Consider the following 19,837-nt stretch of genomic DNA (forward strand, 5'->3'; position numbering starts at 1 on the left):
GGTAAACTTAAAACTACTCTAAAAATAAATTTGAATCCAATGAACAATGTGAACTGAGGAACGGAATTGAGACAGAGGAGGGATCAAAGGGACCAGAGGAAAGGAGGACAGAGGGAAAGGGATGATAGGATGGGATAAACCTGAAGGGAAGGGGGGAGGGCACTGTGGAGAGAGGGGCAAGAGAGATGTTGAGGGGAATATGGGGGAGGGTGATGCATTCAGGGCGACACTAGGATCTATGTAAACAATAAATTAAAATCAATAAGAAAATAAAGAACTCATTCACATTATCATCATAAGGAATACAATACTTAGAAATAAATTTAACAGAATAAATGCAAATTTTTACACTGAACACTATAAAATATTACTATGAGAAATTAAACATCTAAATATGTGCAGAAACATCCTTTGTTCATATAAGTAAGATTGAATCTATCCCTCAATTAATATATAAACTCTTGGTATGATTATAAATTGGTGCAGCAACTATGGAAACAGTAGGAATGTTTATCAAAAATTAAGAATAGAAATGTCATATGGTCCAGTTATTATACTTGTGAATATTTATGCAAAGAAACTGAAAAATGTAGTCATACATAGTTTAACAACAAGAATATGTTCTGAGAAAAGTGTAATTAAAAAGATGAAACTAGACTACCTTCTTACACCATATACAAGAATAAACTAAAAATGGATCAAACATTTTATTTATTTTTTGGTATTTTTCTGAAGTGAGAAGTGGGGAGGCAGAGATACAGACTCCGTCATGTGCCTGACTGGGATCCATCTGGCAAGCCCACTAAGGGGTGATGCTCTGCACATGTGGGATGTTGCTCTGTTGCAACCAGAGCCAAAAAATGGATCAAACATTTTAATGTGAGACAAAGGTAAGGCTTGAAACCATAAAGCCAATAGAATAAAACACAGGTAAGAAAATCTCTGACATTTCTCTTAGTAATATTTTTTTTCTGATACATCTCTTCAGTCAAGGGAAACAAAAGAAAAAAAATAGACAAATGGGAATACATCAAAGTAAGAAGTTTTTTCCCAGCAAAAGAAACCACCAACAAAACAAAAATACAACTTACCAAATGAAGAAAGATATTTTCCGATGACACATTCAATAAGTGAATAATATCCAAAATTTGTAAAAATTCATGCAAGTCAACAAAAACAAACAAACAATCCTATTAAAAAATGGTCAAAGGACCTCAATAAATTCTTCTCCAAAGAGGACCTACAGATAGTCAACAGACATATGAAAAGATGCTCAATGTCACCAGTTGTCAAGGAAATGTAAATTCAAACCACAGTGAGATATTACTTCACAATTATCAGAATGGCTATCATAAATAACTCTACAAACAACAAGTGTTGGCAAAGATGCGGAGAAAAGGGAACCCTCATGTACTGTTGGTGGGAGTGCAGACTGGTACAGCACTATGGAAAATAGTATGGAGGTTCCTCAAAAAATTAAAAATGAAATTTTCTTATGACCCAGCAATGCCAATCCTAGGTATATATCTGAAAATATATAAAACACTAATTTAAAAGAATATGTACACCCCTATGTTCATTGTAGCATTATTTATAACAGCCAAGCAATAGAATTTACCCAAGTATTCGCCGACAGACGAGTTGATAAAAAGGTTGTGATACATACAGGCATTAGCAAACACAGGTCTGCAATTGTTTATATGAAAAAATAATAAATAATAATACAAGAATAAAATCTGTTTCATGTACTCACAACTATAAACCTATTTTTGCTGACCACTGTATATACAACGGAATGTTACTTGATCATAAATAGAATGAAATTTTACCATTTGCAACAGCATTAATGAACCTAGAAAATATTATGAGAAGTGACATAAATCAGTCAGAGAAAGACAAACTATAATTTCACTTATATGTGGAATCTAAAGAATGAAATAAATGAACAACAAAATTGCAGCAACTCATAGACAAAGAGATAAGACTGATGGTTGCCAGAGGGGAGAGGTTTAGGGGACTGGCTGAAAAGGAGAAAGGCTTAAGTAGCTCAAATTTGTAGTTTAAAAATAGTCATAGTCATGGTGATGTGAAGTAAAGCATAAGGAATATAGTGAATAATATTGTAATAACAATGTATGGGGCCAGGTGGGTACTGGAAATATCGTGAAGAACATTTTGTAAAGTATATGATTGTCTAACCACTATGCTGTGCACCTGAAACTAATACAAAATAATATTGCATGTAAAATATAATTGAAAAATAAAATTTTAAAAAGAAGTACAAATAGCCAGTTATAAAAAAGGTCATAAAACCAATATTCCAAATATTTATATGAAACCAAAAAAGAACATGAATAGCCTCAGCAATCTTGAAAATGAAGAATAAAGTAGGAGGTATCACACTTCCTGATATCAAGTTATACTACAATACAAGGCCATAGTAATCAAAACAGCTTGGTACTGGCATATAAACAGGTATACAGATCAGTGGAACAGAACAGAGAACCCAGAAATAAACCCATACCTTTATGGTAATTGATATTTGACAAAGGAGGTAAGAGAATACAGTGGAGTAAAGACAGTCTTTTTAATAAATGGTGTTGGGAAAATTGGACAGGTATGTGCAAAAAAATGAAACTAGACCAATAACTTACACCATTCACAAAAATAAGCATCTTAGAAGAAAACACAGACAGTAAACTCTCTGATATCTCTCATAGCAATATTCTTGCCAGGACAAAGTAAACAAGTGGGATTATATGAAACTAAAAAGCTTTTGCACAGCAAAAGACACAATTAACAAAATAAAAAGACAACCCACACAATGGGAGAATATATTTGCCAATACGTCTGATAAAGGATTGATAACCAAGATTTATAAAGAACTTCTGAAACTCAACACCAGGAAGGTAAACAATCGAATTAAAAAATGGGCAAAAGAGCTCTGGCCGGTTGGCTCAGTGGTAGAGCGTCGGCCTGGCATGCAGGAGTCCCGGGTTCAATTCCCGGCCAGGGCACACAGGAGAAGCGCCCATCTACTTCTCCACCCCTCCTCCTCTCCTTCCTCTCTGTCTCTCTCTTCCCCTCCCACAGCCAAGGCTCCATCAGAGCAAAAAGTTGGCCCAGGCGCTGAGGATGGCTCCATGGCCTGTGCCTCAGGCGCCAGAATGGCTCTGGTTGCAACAGAGTAACGCCCCAGATGGGCAGAGCATAGCCCCCTGGTGGGCATGCCAGGTGGATCCCGGTCGGGCGCATGCAGGAGTCAGTCTGACTGCCTCCCCGTTTCCAACATCAGAAAAAAAAAATGGGCAAAAGACCTGAATAGACACTTCTCCAAAGAGGACATACAGATGGACAATAGGCATATAAAAAATGTTCAATATCACTAATCATCAGAGAAATTCAAATTAAACCTACAGTGAGATACCACCTCACACCTATCATAATAGCACTCATTAACAAATCAACACACAATAAGTGCTGGCGAGGATGTGAAGAAAAGGGAACCCTCCTGCACTGCTGGTGGGAATGTAGACATGTGCAGCCACTGTGGAAAACAGTATGGCATTTCCTCAAAAAATTAAAAATGGAACTGCCTTCTGACCCAGCTATCCCACTTTTAGGAATATATCCTAAGAATACCAAATCACTAGACAAAAGAAGATATGCATTCCCATGTTTACTGCAGTATTTTTTACAATAGCCAAGATCTGGAAACAGTCCTAGAGTCCATCAGTGGACGAGTGGATTAAAAAACTGTGGTACATATACACAATGGAATACTACACAGCTGTGAAAAAGAAGGAAATCTTACCTTTTGTGATGGCATGGATGGTACTGGAGATTATTATGCTAAGTGAAATAAGCCAGGCAGAGTAAGCCAAATATAATATGATCTCATTTATATATGGAATCAAGTGAACAAAGTGAACTGAGGAACAAAATAGAGGCAGAGGCGTGGTCACAGAGAGTGAGGGACAGCTTTCAGAGAGATGAGGGATGTGGGGATGGGATCAGAGAAGGTGAAGGGATTATTGAAATTATATATACATAACACATAGATACAGATAACAAGATAGCAAATCCCAGAGGAAAGGGGGTAGGAGTTAGTTAGAGGGGGCGAAGAGGGTATAATGGAGAATAAGGGGGCGGGGGTAAGGGAGTTATATTGAGTGGGACACTTGAATCCATGTTAACAGAATAAAATAAAATTAATAAAAATTAAAAAAAGAGTCACAGCATAGGGAATATAATCAGTAATATTGTAATAACTATGTATGATGTCAGGTGGGTATTAGACTTATTGGGGGTTACCTTGAAAGTTATATAAATGTTTCACCTCTATGCTGTATATGTGATACTAATATAATATTGTATGTCAACTGTAATTTTAAAATAAGAAAAACGAAATGTGTCATTAGGTGATTTTATTGTTGTGTGATCATCATTCATAGAATGTATTTACATACATAAATTGTAAATATACAGTGCTACATTTTTAAATCATATATTGATAAAGAACTTGTATCTAAAGTATATAAATAACTCTTACATTTCAAAAAAAAAAAAGAAAGGGAAACAACCTAAGTAAAAAGTCATTTCTCCAAAAACTATATAAAAATATATAGCCTACTATTCATCTAGGCTATATGGTACATTCTATTGCTCTTAGGCTATAAGCCTGTACAGCATATTACTGTACAAAAAAAAAAAAAAAAGGATTCAATCTTGCACAAGACAAAATGATGCAATCAAGAGGTGCGGTAAACATGAGATGTATAAAGCTGCTGCTAGTTTAACATGGTATACCAATTTATACAAAACATTTTTTATAAATAAAAAATACTCTCTAAAATAATGATAAAAAGTATAATACAATAAATATATAAGCCAGTGCCATAGTTGTTTATTATTAATATTATGTACAGTGCACAATTCCATGTGCTGTAATTTTATATGACTGGCAGTGTCACAATAAACATGTGGGTAATGCATTGCGTTATAACATTACAATAGCTACAATATCATTAGGAACTTATCAGCAACATTATAATCTCATGGGATCACCTTCAAATATACAGTTCACTGTTGATTGAAATGTTGTGTAGTGCAGGACTGCAATTAGAAAAGATATATTCACCACTATGCTCACTGCAGTATTATTTACAATAGTCAATATATGGAAGCAACTTATATATCCATTGCTTGAATGGATAATGAATATGTGGTATATATTTATACAATGGAATGCTATTCAGCCGTAAAAATATGAAATATTGCCATTTGCAACAACATGGATGGACATTGAGGGTATTATGGTAAGTGAAATAAGTAAGACAGACATGGAAAAAAAATCATATAACTTCATTTTTATATGGACTATAGAAGAAAAGAAACAAACAAAACAAACTCATAGATACAGACAACAGATTGTGGTTACCAGTAGGAAAGAACATAGGAAGAGCATAAAATGGATAAATGGAGTCAAATGTATGATGTTGGATGAAAACTAGACTTAGGTGGTGATCATATTACACTGTATACAGATATCGAATTATAATTTTGTACACATGAAACAAATAATATTATAAGCCAATGTTACCTCAATAAAAAATTTTCAAAAAGTAAAAAACCAAACCTGAGACTGGGAAAAATATTTTTAAATCATACACTTGATAAAGAACTTGTATCCAAAGTATATAAATAACTCATATTTCAATAATAAAAAGGAAAACAACCTAATTGAAAAGTCATTTCTCCAAGAAATATATAAAAATGGCCAAAAAGCAGATGAGAAGATGTTCAATATCATTAATGATTAGGAAAATTCAAATCCAAACTACAACTTCATACCCACAAGAGTAGCTGTAATTATTATTTTTTTATTTTTTAAATAAGTGTTGGTGAGGAAGTGAAGAAATGAGAATTTTCCTACATTGCTGGTGGTTCATATAAATATATAGATGTGGAATGGTGCAGAATATTTGGAAAACAAATTGGGAAAAGATTAAATATATAAGTACCATATGACCTAGCAATTCAACTCCTATATATATTCAAAACAAAAATGGGTGTTCAAACAAAAACTTGCACACAAATATTTACACCAGCACTTATTCACAGTAGCCAAAAGATTGAAAAAACCCAAATACCTATCAGCTGACAAATGGGGGCGGGGGGAAAGTGGTATACAATATACATAGTGGAACACTATTCAGCCATCAAAAGTAATGAGGTACTGACACATACTACAACATGGATGAACCTTGCAAACATCATGGTGAGTAAAAGGAGAAAGTCACAGAAGCACCTGTGGCTCCATGTCTAATTCCCTAATGGGCTCTATGTCAAGTTCCCTAATGTTCCTTCTCCCATTGGCTTTCCAAGGAGGAAGAAGAAGAAAGAAGGAGGAGAAACAGGAGGAGGAGGAAGAGGAGGAAGATGAAGAAAGTTGAAGAAGGTGAAGAAGGTAAAAGAAGAAGAGGGAGGAGGAGGAGGAGGAGGATAAAGAAGGAGGAGGAGAAGTAGAAGGAGAAAGAGAAGGAGGAGAAGAAGAAGAGGAAAAGAAGAGGAGGAAGAGGAAGAAGAACGAAGGAGGAGGAGGAGGGGAGGTCACGAAAGATCGCATACTGTATGATTCCATTTATATAAAATGTTCAGAATAGGCAAATCCATAGACACAGAAAGCAGATTAATGTTTGCCAGGGGCTGGTGGTGGTAATGGGGATTAACTGCAAATGGGTAAAAGAGAGATGTCATTGAGGTGATACAAATGTCTCAAACTGGATTGTGGTGATGGTTGCACCACTTAACCAATTTACTTAACATCCTTGACATGTGGACTTAAAATGAGTCAACTTTATAATATGTAAATTATCTTAATACACAATTTAAAGAACACCCTAGAAAGCAGAGGAAAAAAGGTCATCTCATAGACAGTATATTAGGAATAATACAGAGCTCATTAAGCTGCTGTATGTTGTTGTGGCTGCTATTGTGGTGATGGTAGGAGTGATGGATTTCCCATGAGGGCTGAGGGTCAAGCAATGGTTTGGGTTTTTTAAAATATTTTTTTTTAATCACTAAAAATTATTCTGGCTTGAAATTTAGAGTAGCAGTAGAGGCAAATAGAAATGGATGGGTTTAAAAAATATTCAGGATGCATAAGTGACAAGATTTTGTCCTGAATAGATACAGGGAATAGAGAAGAATGAAGATGCCTCAGACTTAGTATGCTTAAAGTTAAATTTCTATTGTCCTCGGACTGTCCCCCTGTGCTGCTAATCTGAGTAAATAGGTCAGCATCCTGGCAGAATAAGAATTAATTGATTGTTTCTGGAGTAAAAAGATGAATGAATGGAGTGAAAAGATGAATGAATGGAGTAAAAAGATGAATGAATGGAGTAAAAATATGAATGAACTGAGTAAAAATATGACCAAAGCATTCACCAGGTCCTGTCCAGCAGCCAGTCCTAAACTCACCCCAAGGTTGGCTCAGCAGATGTCTATCACAGTTTTTCTGTCATTTATCAGCCATTTGGGAAATCATCAAGTCCCATGACCAGAAGGATACCCACCTTTATATCAACCATTCCTTGATTACACTTGCTGGTGTAGTATGGATGAAGTTTTGCCAAGAGACTCTTATTCTGTAAATTCTTTACATGAGGTCAATGACAGGGGAGTGTACAGCCCAAATAAGCACCATATGAGCATGGGCGGAATTGGATATTTCAGAAAAAGGTCACAATGGGGTCCAACTTGTGGATCTATGTTCACTTTGGCTCCAATCAGAAACAGACTCTTCCTACCAAAGAGGTTTGTTAATCTAGCCACCCCCCACCTCCTGGTAGGCAGCAAACAGTCTCTAGAAACAGTGCAGTCACTGAGTGATGTTTGCATATTTTACTGCTGTTCTCATGGTTGACAAGCAGAGATACACAAATGCTTGTGGTTTCTAACACAGATGCCAAAAAAGAACTGATCCATCCTGGTCCAGATTTCCCAGAAATAAAGAATGACTTGGAGCACCCAAAAGACACCCCTAGACTCAACCAACCCAGCAAACATTACCTTCATCACATTGGTTATGAAATAAAGTATAACCTTGTTATGTGTGGTGATAAACACATTCACCTCTCATTTTTAAGATTACAGTGTTTTACATAATATATGGTTGCCATTATCATTATAACCAGCTCCTTAACACAGAGGAATCAGAATGATACCACAATGTTGGTCCATGGTGTTTATAATTTTTCTTTACCTTTATAGTTAATTTCATGTAAATTCAACTGTATGCAATTTTTACTAGTGTTTCCTGAAAGAGCAATACCAAGCTAAAAAGAAACTCTAAAAATTGCTGTATGGGAATGGATTGTAGAAATATTCCTACATGTGTGAGCTCAAGTTTTTCTTTCAGTGTTTGGGTATACACACTTACTTTACTTGTCTTTTTATGATGAGACTTCTTAAGCAGTGTATTACATTCATTCACCACAAAACATTATGGTCAAACAATCATCTGGTTAAAATCTTTAATAGTAAAGTATTCACAAGAGCATTCTTCAGAGCTAACATTCAACTAAATGTTGAATGAATGTTGTTTTCCTTTTTCAAGGCAGTCAGTAGTATTAAAAAGGCTTTTCAGAGTTGTTTTCATTAGAGAAAGAACTTCGCCTGGCTTCCGCAGCTCCTTGACCTGCCACTCCCAACTTTTGCTAGGCATCCTTGCTCAGGAAAGGCAGACAAAGGGTAAAATCTGGGCAGAGAACATTAGTGGATATTAGAACGAAAGAAAAATCAGTGCTGCAAGGGCTTGCAGACAGACGAGTTCCACCTTCCGCTCCACTGCCAAGCAAAATAAAGCAAGGAGAGGGTAGGGATTCGCTGAAAGTATCTACTAAGTCAGTGACAGATCCAAGACTGGGAAGTCCGATTAAGTTTGAAACAATGTATACTGGGTTAAAGTCCCAAGACGAACTTGCTCCAGATCTTCCAAGTTTTTTACAGCGCTAGGCCCATCTGGCCCCGCGCTAATCTCTGGGCAGACTCTTTGTCGAGCAACTGGCACAAACCGTGACGACAGCTCTGCAGCAAGGAATGAGTGGCTTTTTCCTCTGTCAAAGTTAAGGTGAGTACCACCGCAGATCGGCCGAACAACAGGGGTGGGAGACGCCGCCCCACACTGCGCCAGGCCTCAAAGCAAGAGCCTGGGCAAATTCCAACCCCTAGCACCCAGCCAGGACACCCCTTCCCGGATCACGGGGCGGAACCCACCTGTGGTGGAGGTCGGGATTCCCAATTCAGCAAAGCGGAAGAAACTGCAAATAAGGAGAGCCTCAGAAGGCAGCCTTGGGCCCGCCCTTTGCTTTTGCCTAGAAACAGTCGGCCCCGGGATCGCTTCTGCCAACCGCTTTAGGCCCAGCTGCAAGCCTGGAGGCCCCGCCCCGCTCCTTCCGGGTGTGCAGGGTGGGCTCCTGGAGGACTGGAACAACGCCTGCTGCAAAGGTGTATGTACCAGAGCCTCTGATAGAGGAGAATGGAAGTGGGTTTACTAGTGTTTTTAAACGATTATGTAGCCACAGGCGAAGAGAAAATAGGCAGGTACTTAAAACTGCACTGCGTGTAAAATCCGGGTTGCCTTACTTGCCTTTTCATTGCTCCTCCCGATTCTCCCCACCACACTATGGTGGCTTATCAAAGTTTGCTGGAATTAAAATTCTTTCACTATCCTTTCACCACTTTCTTGGACTTATATCACATACCACTCAATGCCGGACTCCCACCAATTCAATTGTGCACCTTGAATTCAGGATCCAGATACAATAATGCTAAGTACAGTGAACACTAGAAAGGAAGTAACCATAAGAATGCACATCTTTTTATTTTTCCCCCATTGATGTGTGTGTGTGTGTGTGTGTGTGTGTGAGAGAGAGAGAGAGAGAGAGAGAGAGAGAGAGAGAGAGAGAGAGAGAGAGAAGCATCAACTAGTAATTTAACTTAGTTGTACACTCATTGATTGCTTCTCCTATATGCCCTGACCTGAGGTGGGGATTAGGGGAACCTCTGACATCTTGCCACCAGGTCCACGGCCACCCGCCCAGGGCCAAGTATGCACATCTTATGCATAAAAATTAACAAACAATACCTATTACAAAGAAGGGCCAAAAAGTGTACTGAATTAGCATGTGCAATGGAAATCCAGGGCAGAGGGAAAAATTGAGAGCAAGAACAATCAACATATATAATGTATAAAGACACTGAAAAATGGGAAACTGAGCAGCATTGTAGTTATTAAACCAAAAATATTAGTCTACCCTCAGGTAATTAAGGAAACAGTTTATAAAAGTTAGGATCAATAAAAAAAGGCTTTCAAATTTTATTTGGAAAACTGCTACTCTTTATTTTTTACTCTCTTTATATGTTGCTTCATTTGTAAGTCTTTCCCTATATTTCCCAAATAATTTTGTATTTATATTCTCATCGACCATGGGTCCACAATGCCCAGTGAATCCAGTATAAGCCTCAAGTATACCACATCATTATGGATTATAACTTCTCTCTTTGAATGCTTATGTCCTCCAATGAACAAGTAGCATCTGAGAGCAGAAAATTTTATTTTAAAATTTTATTTTCCAAGACCCTAGCACAGAACCTAACATATAGTATTTATTTAGTGAATATTTGTTGAAAATTGTCTAGAACCCATGACTAGACAGAAAAAGCAGTAGCTATGATGTGAATTAATATACAGAAGAATAACTGAATAAGGTGAGATACTGGTCTCAGGTTGGTATTCATGCAACAAACACATGCCTACTGTATACCAAGTGCCACATTAAATTCTGGGTGTAAAATGGTAAACAAAAACCAGATAGAGTCCTCACTCTTATGGAGTTTAAAGAATAAATAGGAATTGACCAGGCAAACAGGAAAAAGAGCGTTCCAGACAGAGTGAACAACATAATCAAAGTTCCTATAATAGTATTGAACATGGAATTAGCAATTAGAATGAATACGATCAATAAAGGTAAGGTGAAGTTAACAGAGGTAAAGTATCTAGAGAGAGACAAGAGGTTGATAGATAAGCCCTGTTTAAAAGTTGGAAAAGCAAGCCAGTTTTCTTAGTAATAATTCTGGGCTAAGTGTTTTATAATAAACACATAAGGTAGATAATATTATTACACCTGTTTTAGGATAGGTAAATTGGGGAATGAGGAAATTAAACAATTTTGCCAGGATCATACAGCACTTAAGTTTCAGGGCTGAGATTCAAACCTAGATAATCTGGCACCAGACCCGAGGGCAGGAACTGTAATAAAAGCACAAGTAAAAATTACAAAGAACTCTTTCACAAAATATGTTCATTGTTCCCAGATATTTTGCATCTATGAGAAACAATACTCTTGACTTGAACATTAACGCTCTAGATATAAGACTTTGGCACATACATTGGTTGGTATTGGTGCCTTTTATAGGTGATACTATCAAGCAGCAATTATCTTAACATTAGGCATCAGCATCAAGCCAGAGGAGAAGAGGAAGAAAGTAGTAGATGCCTGAGTGCTACTTTGTGGAGCACATATGAGAACTTGGGCAAAGACTTTACTTCTCTGACCTTTAATTTCCTATTACGCAAATGGACATAACAATATTTATATCACAGGATTGTGATGATTTAATGAGACAATGTGTGTAAAGCACCTGGCTGTACCTTACACACAGTAAATGCTCAATGAGGATTAGCTGATGTAATGACAATTATTACTATTATAATGATGTATTTTAGCGACTGAACATAGATAAAAGTGAAGTGGTTGTTACTAGGAGCAGGGTGTCAGGAGGCAAGGAAGGTGAGGGAGAACGGAGTAAAGAGAGGCAAATATACAGTGGTGAAATATGATTTAATTTTGGGTGATGGGTACACAACATGATCAACAGTTTAAATGGTATAGAAATGTGCACCTCAAACCTTTGTACTCTTATTGATTAATGTCACCCCATTAAATTTAATTGTCTAAATCAAATTAAAAGAATATAATAAAAAACAGTTTGCTGTACAAAATAGCCAGACACAAAAGAGTATATAGTATGTATTGAATATATCATCTCATTTACACTAATTTGTAGAAAAGCCACATCTAATCTTCAATATGAGAAATTCCAAAATAAGAGTTACTTCCTGGGAATGGACAGGTAAATTTAGAATAAGAAAATACTAGCAGGAACGTTTTTAGGTGTTAGATGTGTTCTATATCTGTATCAGTATAGAGCTTACACAGGCATATATACATATGTGGAATTCTATTTAGCTGTACACTTGATTATTGCTTTTTATGCATGTTATATCCTAATTAAAAATTTAAGCTCTTGTGATAATTCTTATATTACATTTTTTTTCACTCATTTTGTTTGTTTGAACCTCTTTTTTAAAGCATTAAACTCAACACTATCCTTGGGCTTCTAGAGTAACTACCTCTTTTTGAGGCTCATATTGTCTCTGTGCCTTCTCTATTCTATTGCTTGTGCTCTTTCTCCTTTCTATTCTGCTTAGGCCAATCTTATAGAATGTTCAGTCGCGATGTTCTAATCCATAACTATCAGCTCTAGGATAGTTTATTTTTGCTTTCTTCCCTGTTCTGTAATTTAGAATTGTCCATGCTATAAAGATCCAAGGGCTCAGGGGGACTTACAGAAGTTTTTTCTTTAACTGTCTTTCAAATAAAAGAGTAAGCCATCGTAGACAGTGAACAATTAGTAACCCTAATGCAATGATTTGCTTTTGTAGATAAACAACGTAGATCAGACAAGTAATAAAGGGATTCTTTCTTGTCTTTAAGTACCCACTGAATAATTCTAACGTGTCTCTAAATAATCATCAATGACTTAAAGTTACCTTTCAACTAATCATCCTTTGCCCTCATTTCTCCTCCTTGTTCTATATTTGTTCTTATTCTTTTCACATCATGCTATCCATCTTAAATACCTTTATTATTGTATTCCTCAGTCATCTTCCAAAAAGCTATTTAAATTTATCCTTGGACCTCTCACCCCCTGCCATGGTCTAAATATAAAACTATTTGAGGTGTGCGATATGTATAAGTCAAATTCATCCCTCACATTATTACCTGTATTTCTAAGAAACTGACCTGAAACTAAAAATCTCATACTTTCCAGAAAGATGAATCATAAACATATTTATAATCTCTATGCTGATACATTATGGGCTAATCACAGACAGACCACAATATTGTTTCAATTAATGGCTAGACATGCTTATGATTACCAGTTTTTTTAAAATTAAAATCCATAGAAAATACCTAAATCTACAGTGACAGTATCTAGATATTTCTCATCAAGTTACACTGAAGTACAAACTCAAATGTATCGATTTTTATTCTAAATGAATTAGATATGCCATGCTTGCTTGCTCAGCCGAGTTCTCATATATCCAAAGTTAATGAAGATGGTAAAATAGTTTAGTGGAGAAAGCACCTGACTAGAGATCAGGATAATGAATTCTTGTTTTGGCTCTGCTAATAAGAAGCTATGTGTTTTTGAGGAACAACTATACTATCTCTTAACTTTAGACTTGTCTGTTCTGTAAAATTCAGAGCATAGAGTAGAAAATTTCTTTTATATATATTTTGCTATATAGTTTGAAATTTTATTTTATAAGATCTGTTATCTGACCTCATGACAACCTATGAGTTATGCAATGTAGGTGTTATATTTTCTTTTTTAGATAATTTTATTTAGAAAATTAAATTTAATGAGGTGACATTAATAAATAAGAATACATAGATTTCAGGTAGACATTTTTATAGCATATGAACTGCTGATTGTGTTATATACACATCACCCAAAGTCAAATCATATTCCATCATCATATATTTATCCCTCTATACTCCCAATGCCCCACCCCACTAGCCTTCCTACCCCTTCTCCCTGGTAAGCATTTCACTTTTTTAATTTAATTTATTGTGTTTACATAGATTCTAGTGTCACCCTGAATGCATCCCCCCTCCCCCGTATTCCGCTCAACATCTCCCTTCCTTACCCCTAATCCAACATCACCCTACCCTCTTCCCTTCAGGTTTATCCCATCCTATCTACCTCTTCCCTCTGTCCTCTTTTGTCCTCTTTTCCTCTGGTCCCTTTGATCCCTCCTGTCTCAATTCCATTCCTCAGTTCACATTGTTCCTTGGATTCCTCAATTGAGTGAGGTCATATGATTTTTTTTTTTTGTATTTTTCCGAAGTTGGAAACGGGGAGGCAGTCAGACAGACTCCGGGATGCGCCCGACCGGGATCCACCCAGCGCGCCCACCAGGGGGCGAGTCTCTGCCCATCTGGGGCATTGCTCTGTAGCGACCAGAGCCATTCCAGCACCTGAGGCAGAGGCCATAGAGCCATCCTCAGTGCCCGGGCCAACTTTGCTCCAATGGAGCCTTGGCTGCAGGAGGGGAAGAGAGAGATAGAGAGGAAGGAGAGAGGGAGGGGTGGAGAAGCAGATGGGCGCTTCTTCTGTGTGCCATGGCAGGGAATTGAACCCCAGGACTCCTGCACACCAGGCTGACGCTCTACCACTGAGCCAACCAGCCAGGGCGAATCATATGATATTTTTCTTTCGCTCCTGGATTATTTCACTGAGTATAATAGTTTCAAGATTCATCCATGTTGTCACAAAAGGTAATATTTTCTTCTTTTTTATGGCCCCATAGTATTCCATTGTATATATGTACCATTGTTTTTTAATACACTTGTTCATTGATGGACACTTGGGCTGTTTCCAGATCTTGGCTATTGTGAACAATGCTGCCATAAACATGGGGGGTGCATTTCTTTTTTTGAATCAGTGATATGGTGTTCTTGGGATATATTTCTACAAGTGAGATGGCTGGGTCAAAAGGCAATTCCATTTTTAATTTTTTGAGGAATCTCCATACTGTTTTCCACAGTGGCTGCACCAGTCTGCATTCCCACCAGCAGTGCAGGAGGGTTCCCTTTTCTCCACATCCTCACTAGCACTTACTCTGTGTTGTTTTGTTAATAAGCGTCATTCTGACTGGTGTGAGGTGGTATCTCATTGATGTTTTAATTTGCATTTCTCTAATGATTAGTGATGTTGAACATTTTTTCATATGCCTATTGTCCATCTGTATGTCCTCTTTGGAGAAGTGTCTATTCATTTCTTTTGCCCATTTTTTGATTGGATTGTTTATTTTCCTGGTGTTGAGTTTTACAAGTTCTTTATAAATTTTGGTTATTAACCCCTTATCAGATGTATTGTAGAATATGTTCTCCCATTGTGTGATTTGTCTTATTATTCTGTTCATATTGTCTTTAGCTGTGAAGAAGCTTTTTAGTTTAATATAGTCCCATTTGTTTAACCTGTCTTTTATTTCACTAGCCTGTGGAGATAAATCAGCAAATATAATGATGTGAGAGATGTCGGTGAACTTACTGCCTATGTTTTCTTCTAAGATGCTTATGATTTCACAAATACATTTAAGTCTTTTATCCATCTTGAGTTTATTTTTGTGACTGGTGTAAGTTGGTGGTCTAGTTTCTTTTTCTTGCAAGTAGCTGTCCAATTTTCCCAACACCATTTGTTAAAGAGACTATCTTTACTCCATTGTATGCTCTTACCTCCTTTGTCAAATATCAGTTGTCCATAGAGCTGTGGGTTTATTTCTGAGTTCTCTGTTCTGTTCCATTGGTCTATATGCCTGTTCTTATGCTAGTACCAGGCTGCTTTGAGTACAATGGCCTTGTAGTATAACTTGATACCAGGAAGTGTTATACCTCCACCTTTATTCTTCTTTTTTAAGATTGCTGAGGCTATCTGTGTTCTTTTTTGGTTCCATATAAATTTTTGGAATATGTGATCTACATCTTTAAAGTATGTCATTGGTATTTTAATTGGTATTGCATTGAATTTATAAATTGCTTTGGGTAATATAGACATTTTAATTATGTTTATTCTTCCTAACCATGAGCACGGTATATGCTTCCACTTGTTTGTACCTTCCTTGATTTCTTTTATCAATTTTTTATAATTTTCTAAGTACACGTCTTTATTTAGTCTCCTTGTTTAAATTTACTCCCAGGTACTTTATTTTTTTGGTTGTAATAGTGAAGGGGATTGTTTCCTTAATTTCTCTTTCTGACTGTTCATTGTTGGTATATGAAAATGCCTCTGATTTCTGAGTATTAATTTTATATCCTGCCACTTTGCTGAATTCATTTATCAGGTCCAGTAGTTTTTTTTTACTGAGGCTAGGGTTTTCTATGTACAGTGTCATGTCATCAGCAAATAATGATAGTTTTACTTCTTCTTTTCCAATTTGGATGCTTTTTATTTCTTCTTCTTCTCTGATTGCTGTGGTTAGGACTTACAGAAATATGTTGAATAAGAGTGGTGAAAGGGGGGACCCCTGCCTTGTTCCTGATCTTAAGGGGATTGATTTTAATTTTTGGCCATTGATTATGATGTTGGCTTTGGTTTGTCATAGATGGCCTTTATTATGTTGAAGTATGTTCCCTGTATTCCCACTTTGCTGAGAGTTTTTATCATAAATGGGTGCTGGATTTTATCAAATGCTTTTTCTGCATCTATTGATATAATAATGTGATTTTTATTCTTCCTTTTGTTTATATGCTGAATCACATGGATTGATTTGCATATATTGCACCAGCCTTGCCTCCTCAGAATAAATCCCACTTGATCATGATATATGACTTTTTAAATGTATTGCTGGATCTAGTTTGGTAATATCTTGTTGAGAATTTTATCATCTATGTTCATCACAGATATTGGTGTATACTTTTCTTTCTTTGTAGTGTCTTTACCTGGTTTTGGAATTAGCATAATGCTTGCCTTATAAAAAGGAGCTTGGGAGTCTTCCCTTCTCTTCAATTTTTTGAAATAACTTGAGAAGGAGAGGTGTTAGTTCTTTTTTGAATATTTGATAAAATTCTATTGTAAAGCCATCCAGTCCAGGACTTTTATTTTTTGGGAGTTTATTGATAACTGTTTCAATTTCATTTGTTGCAATTGGTCTATTTAGGCTTTCTTATTCTTCCACATTGAGTTTTGGAATATTGTATGTTTCTAGGAATTTATCCATTTCATCTAGGTTGTCCATATTTTTTTTGACATATAGATCTTCATAGTACCTTTTTTAATTCTTTGTATTTCTGTGGTGTCAGTTGTTACTTCTCCACTTTCATTTCTAATTTTATTTATTTGTGTCTTTTCTTTTTTCTTGATGAGTTTGGTTATTGGTTCGTCAATCTTGTTTAACTTTTCAAAGAACCAGCTCTTGGTTTCAATGACCTTTTGTAATTTTTTTTTTGCCTCTATATTATATATTTTTTATCTGATCTTTATTATTTTCTTTCTCCTACTTTTGGGCATTTTATTTGTTGTTCTTTTTCTAGTTTTTTTCACATGCAGTGTTAAGTTGTTTGTTTGAACTTTTTTTTGCTTTTTGAGGTATGCCTGTAATGCTATGAGCTTTCCTCTCAAATGCTTTTGCTGTGTCTCATAAATTTTGAGTTGTATGTTCATTTCCATTTGTTTCAAGGTAATTTTTTATTTCTCCCTTGATCTCATTGTTAACCCATACTTTATTTAATAACATGCTATTTAGCCTTCAAATATTTGAATGTTTTTCAGTTTTTCTATTGTAGTTGATGTCTAGTTTCTTGCCATTGTGATCAGAGAAGGTGCTTGATATGATTTCAATCTTATTAAATTTACTGAGACTTGTTTTGTGTTCTAACATGTGGTCTATCTTAGGGAATGTATCATGAGCACTTGAAAAGAGTGTATATTCTGCTGCTTTGTGGTGAAAGGTTCTGAAGATATCTATTAAATCCAGTTGATTTAGTGTGTCAGTTACGCCCACTGTTTCTTTGTTAATTTTCTGTCTGGAGGATCTATCCATTGATGTTAGTGGGATATTAAAATCCACTACTATTATAGTATTGCTGTTGACCTCACCCTTTATGTCCATCAAGATGTGCTTTATATATTTATGGGCTCCTATATTAGATGCGTAAATATTTACTATGGATATATCCTTCTGTTCGATCATTCTCCTTATCATTATGTAGTGACTTTCTTTATCCCTTACTATAGCTTTTGTTTTAAAGACTATCTTGCCAGATTTAAGTATTGCTATGCCAGCTTTTTTTCATTTCCATTTGCATGTAATACTTTTTTCCATCTCTTTGCTTTCAGTCTATGTGTATCTTTTGTTCTGAGGTAGAACTCTTGGAGACAGCATATGTATGGGTCCTGTTTTCTTACTCATGCAGCTACCCTATGTCTTTTGATAGAAGCATTTAATCCATTTACATTTAAGGTGATTATTGATATGTACTTATTTATTGCCATTTTATTCTTTTTTTGTGTATTTTTTCTGAAATGAGAAGCAGGGAGGCAGAGAGGCAGATGCCCGCATGTGCTTGACCTGGATCCACCTGGCATGCCCTCTAGGGAGTTATGCTCTCTCTGTCTGGGGCATTGCTTCGTTGCAACCAGAGCTATTTTAACACCTGAGGCGAGACCGTGGAGCCATACTCAGTGTCTGGGCCAACTTTTGCTCCAAAGGAGCCTTGGTTGCAGGAGGTAAAGAGAGAGACAGAGAGAAAGAGGGGGTGAAGGGTGAAGAAACAGATGGTCGCTTCTCCTGTGTGCCCTGGCCAGGAATCGAATCTGGGCTTCCACATGCTGGGCTGACACTCTACCACTGAGCCACCTGGCCAGGGCCCATCATTTTGATCTTTAAATCTACAATCCTCATTCTCTTGATTTATTTTATTTTCTGTGCTCTTTTTACAGCAGGCCCCTTAACATTTCTTTCAGTATTAGTTTGGTTGTCATGTATTTCTTGAGGGGTTTTCTCTCTCTCTCTCTCTCTCTCTCTCTCTTTTTTTTTTTTTTTTGGTCTGGGAAACTTTTATTTATCCCTCAATTTTTAATGCTAGCCTTGCTGAATAAAGAAGTCTTGGTTGTAGGTTCTTGTTTTGCATCACTTTGAATATTTCTTGCCAATCCCTTCTGGCCTCAAGTGTTTCTTTTGAGAAGTTAGATGTCATTCTTATGGAGGCTCCTCTGTAGGAAATTAACTGCTTTTCTGTCACAGCTTTTAGTATTCTTTCTTTGTCTCTTAACTTTGGCACTTTAATTTTGATGTGTCTTGGTGTAGGCCTCCTTGAGTTCCTCTTTAATAGGACTCTCGATGCTTCTTGAACTTGTGTCACTTTTTTCTTCATCAAATTAGGAAAATTTTCAGCTAAAATTTCTTCAAACAGGTTCTCTAACACTTCGTCATTCTCTTCTTTTTCAGGCACCCCTATGAATGCAGATATTGTTTCTCTTCATGTTGTCACAGAGGTCCCTTAGAGTTTCCTCAGTCATTTTGATGCTTTTCTTTTTTTTTTCTGCTCTGCTTCTGTGCTTTCTTTTATCTTGTCCTCTAAATCGCTGATTTAATTCTCTGCTTCATCCAGCCTGCTGTTGATTCCTTCTAGTGCTGTCTTCATTTCTGATATTGTATTTATCATTTCTGACTGGGGTTATTTTTTTTATGCTTTCAATGTCCTTTGTGATGCCGGCTATGTTTTTATTTAGGTGCTCATTATGTTTATCCATTGTTGCTCTAAGATCTTTGAGCATCCTAAAAATCATTATTTTAAACTCTGCATCTTAAGATTGTACTTTCAGGGATCATTTGTATAGTTTTTTAAACTCTGCATCTTGTAGTTTGGTTACTTCCATCTTATTTAGTTCTTTTCCTTAAGATTTCTCTTGAATCATTTGG

General features: G+C 36.4%; 2 protein-coding genes across 3 annotated transcripts in view; one reads left to right on the forward strand and one right to left on the reverse strand.

Moving 5' to 3' along the window:
* CLIC2 (chloride intracellular channel 2) overlaps window positions 1-9,433 on the reverse strand; it is a 157,017-nt gene extending 147,584 nt beyond the window's left edge. For both annotated transcript variants that reach the window (XM_066356215.1, XM_066356214.1), the window contains exon 1: window positions 9,280-9,433. The gene's annotated coding sequence lies outside the window, so the exon portion shown is untranslated. The remainder of the gene's footprint in view (window positions 1-9,279) is intronic.
* The window catches only part of SPRY3 (sprouty RTK signaling antagonist 3), a 195,619-nt gene continuing 184,551 nt past the window's right edge, over window positions 8,770-19,837 (forward strand). The window contains exon 1 of the mRNA XM_066356211.1: window positions 8,770-9,133. The gene's annotated coding sequence lies outside the window, so the exon portion shown is untranslated. The remainder of the gene's footprint in view (window positions 9,134-19,837) is intronic.

The sequence above is a fragment of the Saccopteryx leptura genome, chromosome X (assembly GCF_036850995.1).
Source record: "Saccopteryx leptura isolate mSacLep1 chromosome X, mSacLep1_pri_phased_curated, whole genome shotgun sequence".
Lineage (NCBI taxonomy): Eukaryota > Metazoa > Chordata > Mammalia > Chiroptera > Emballonuridae > Saccopteryx > Saccopteryx leptura.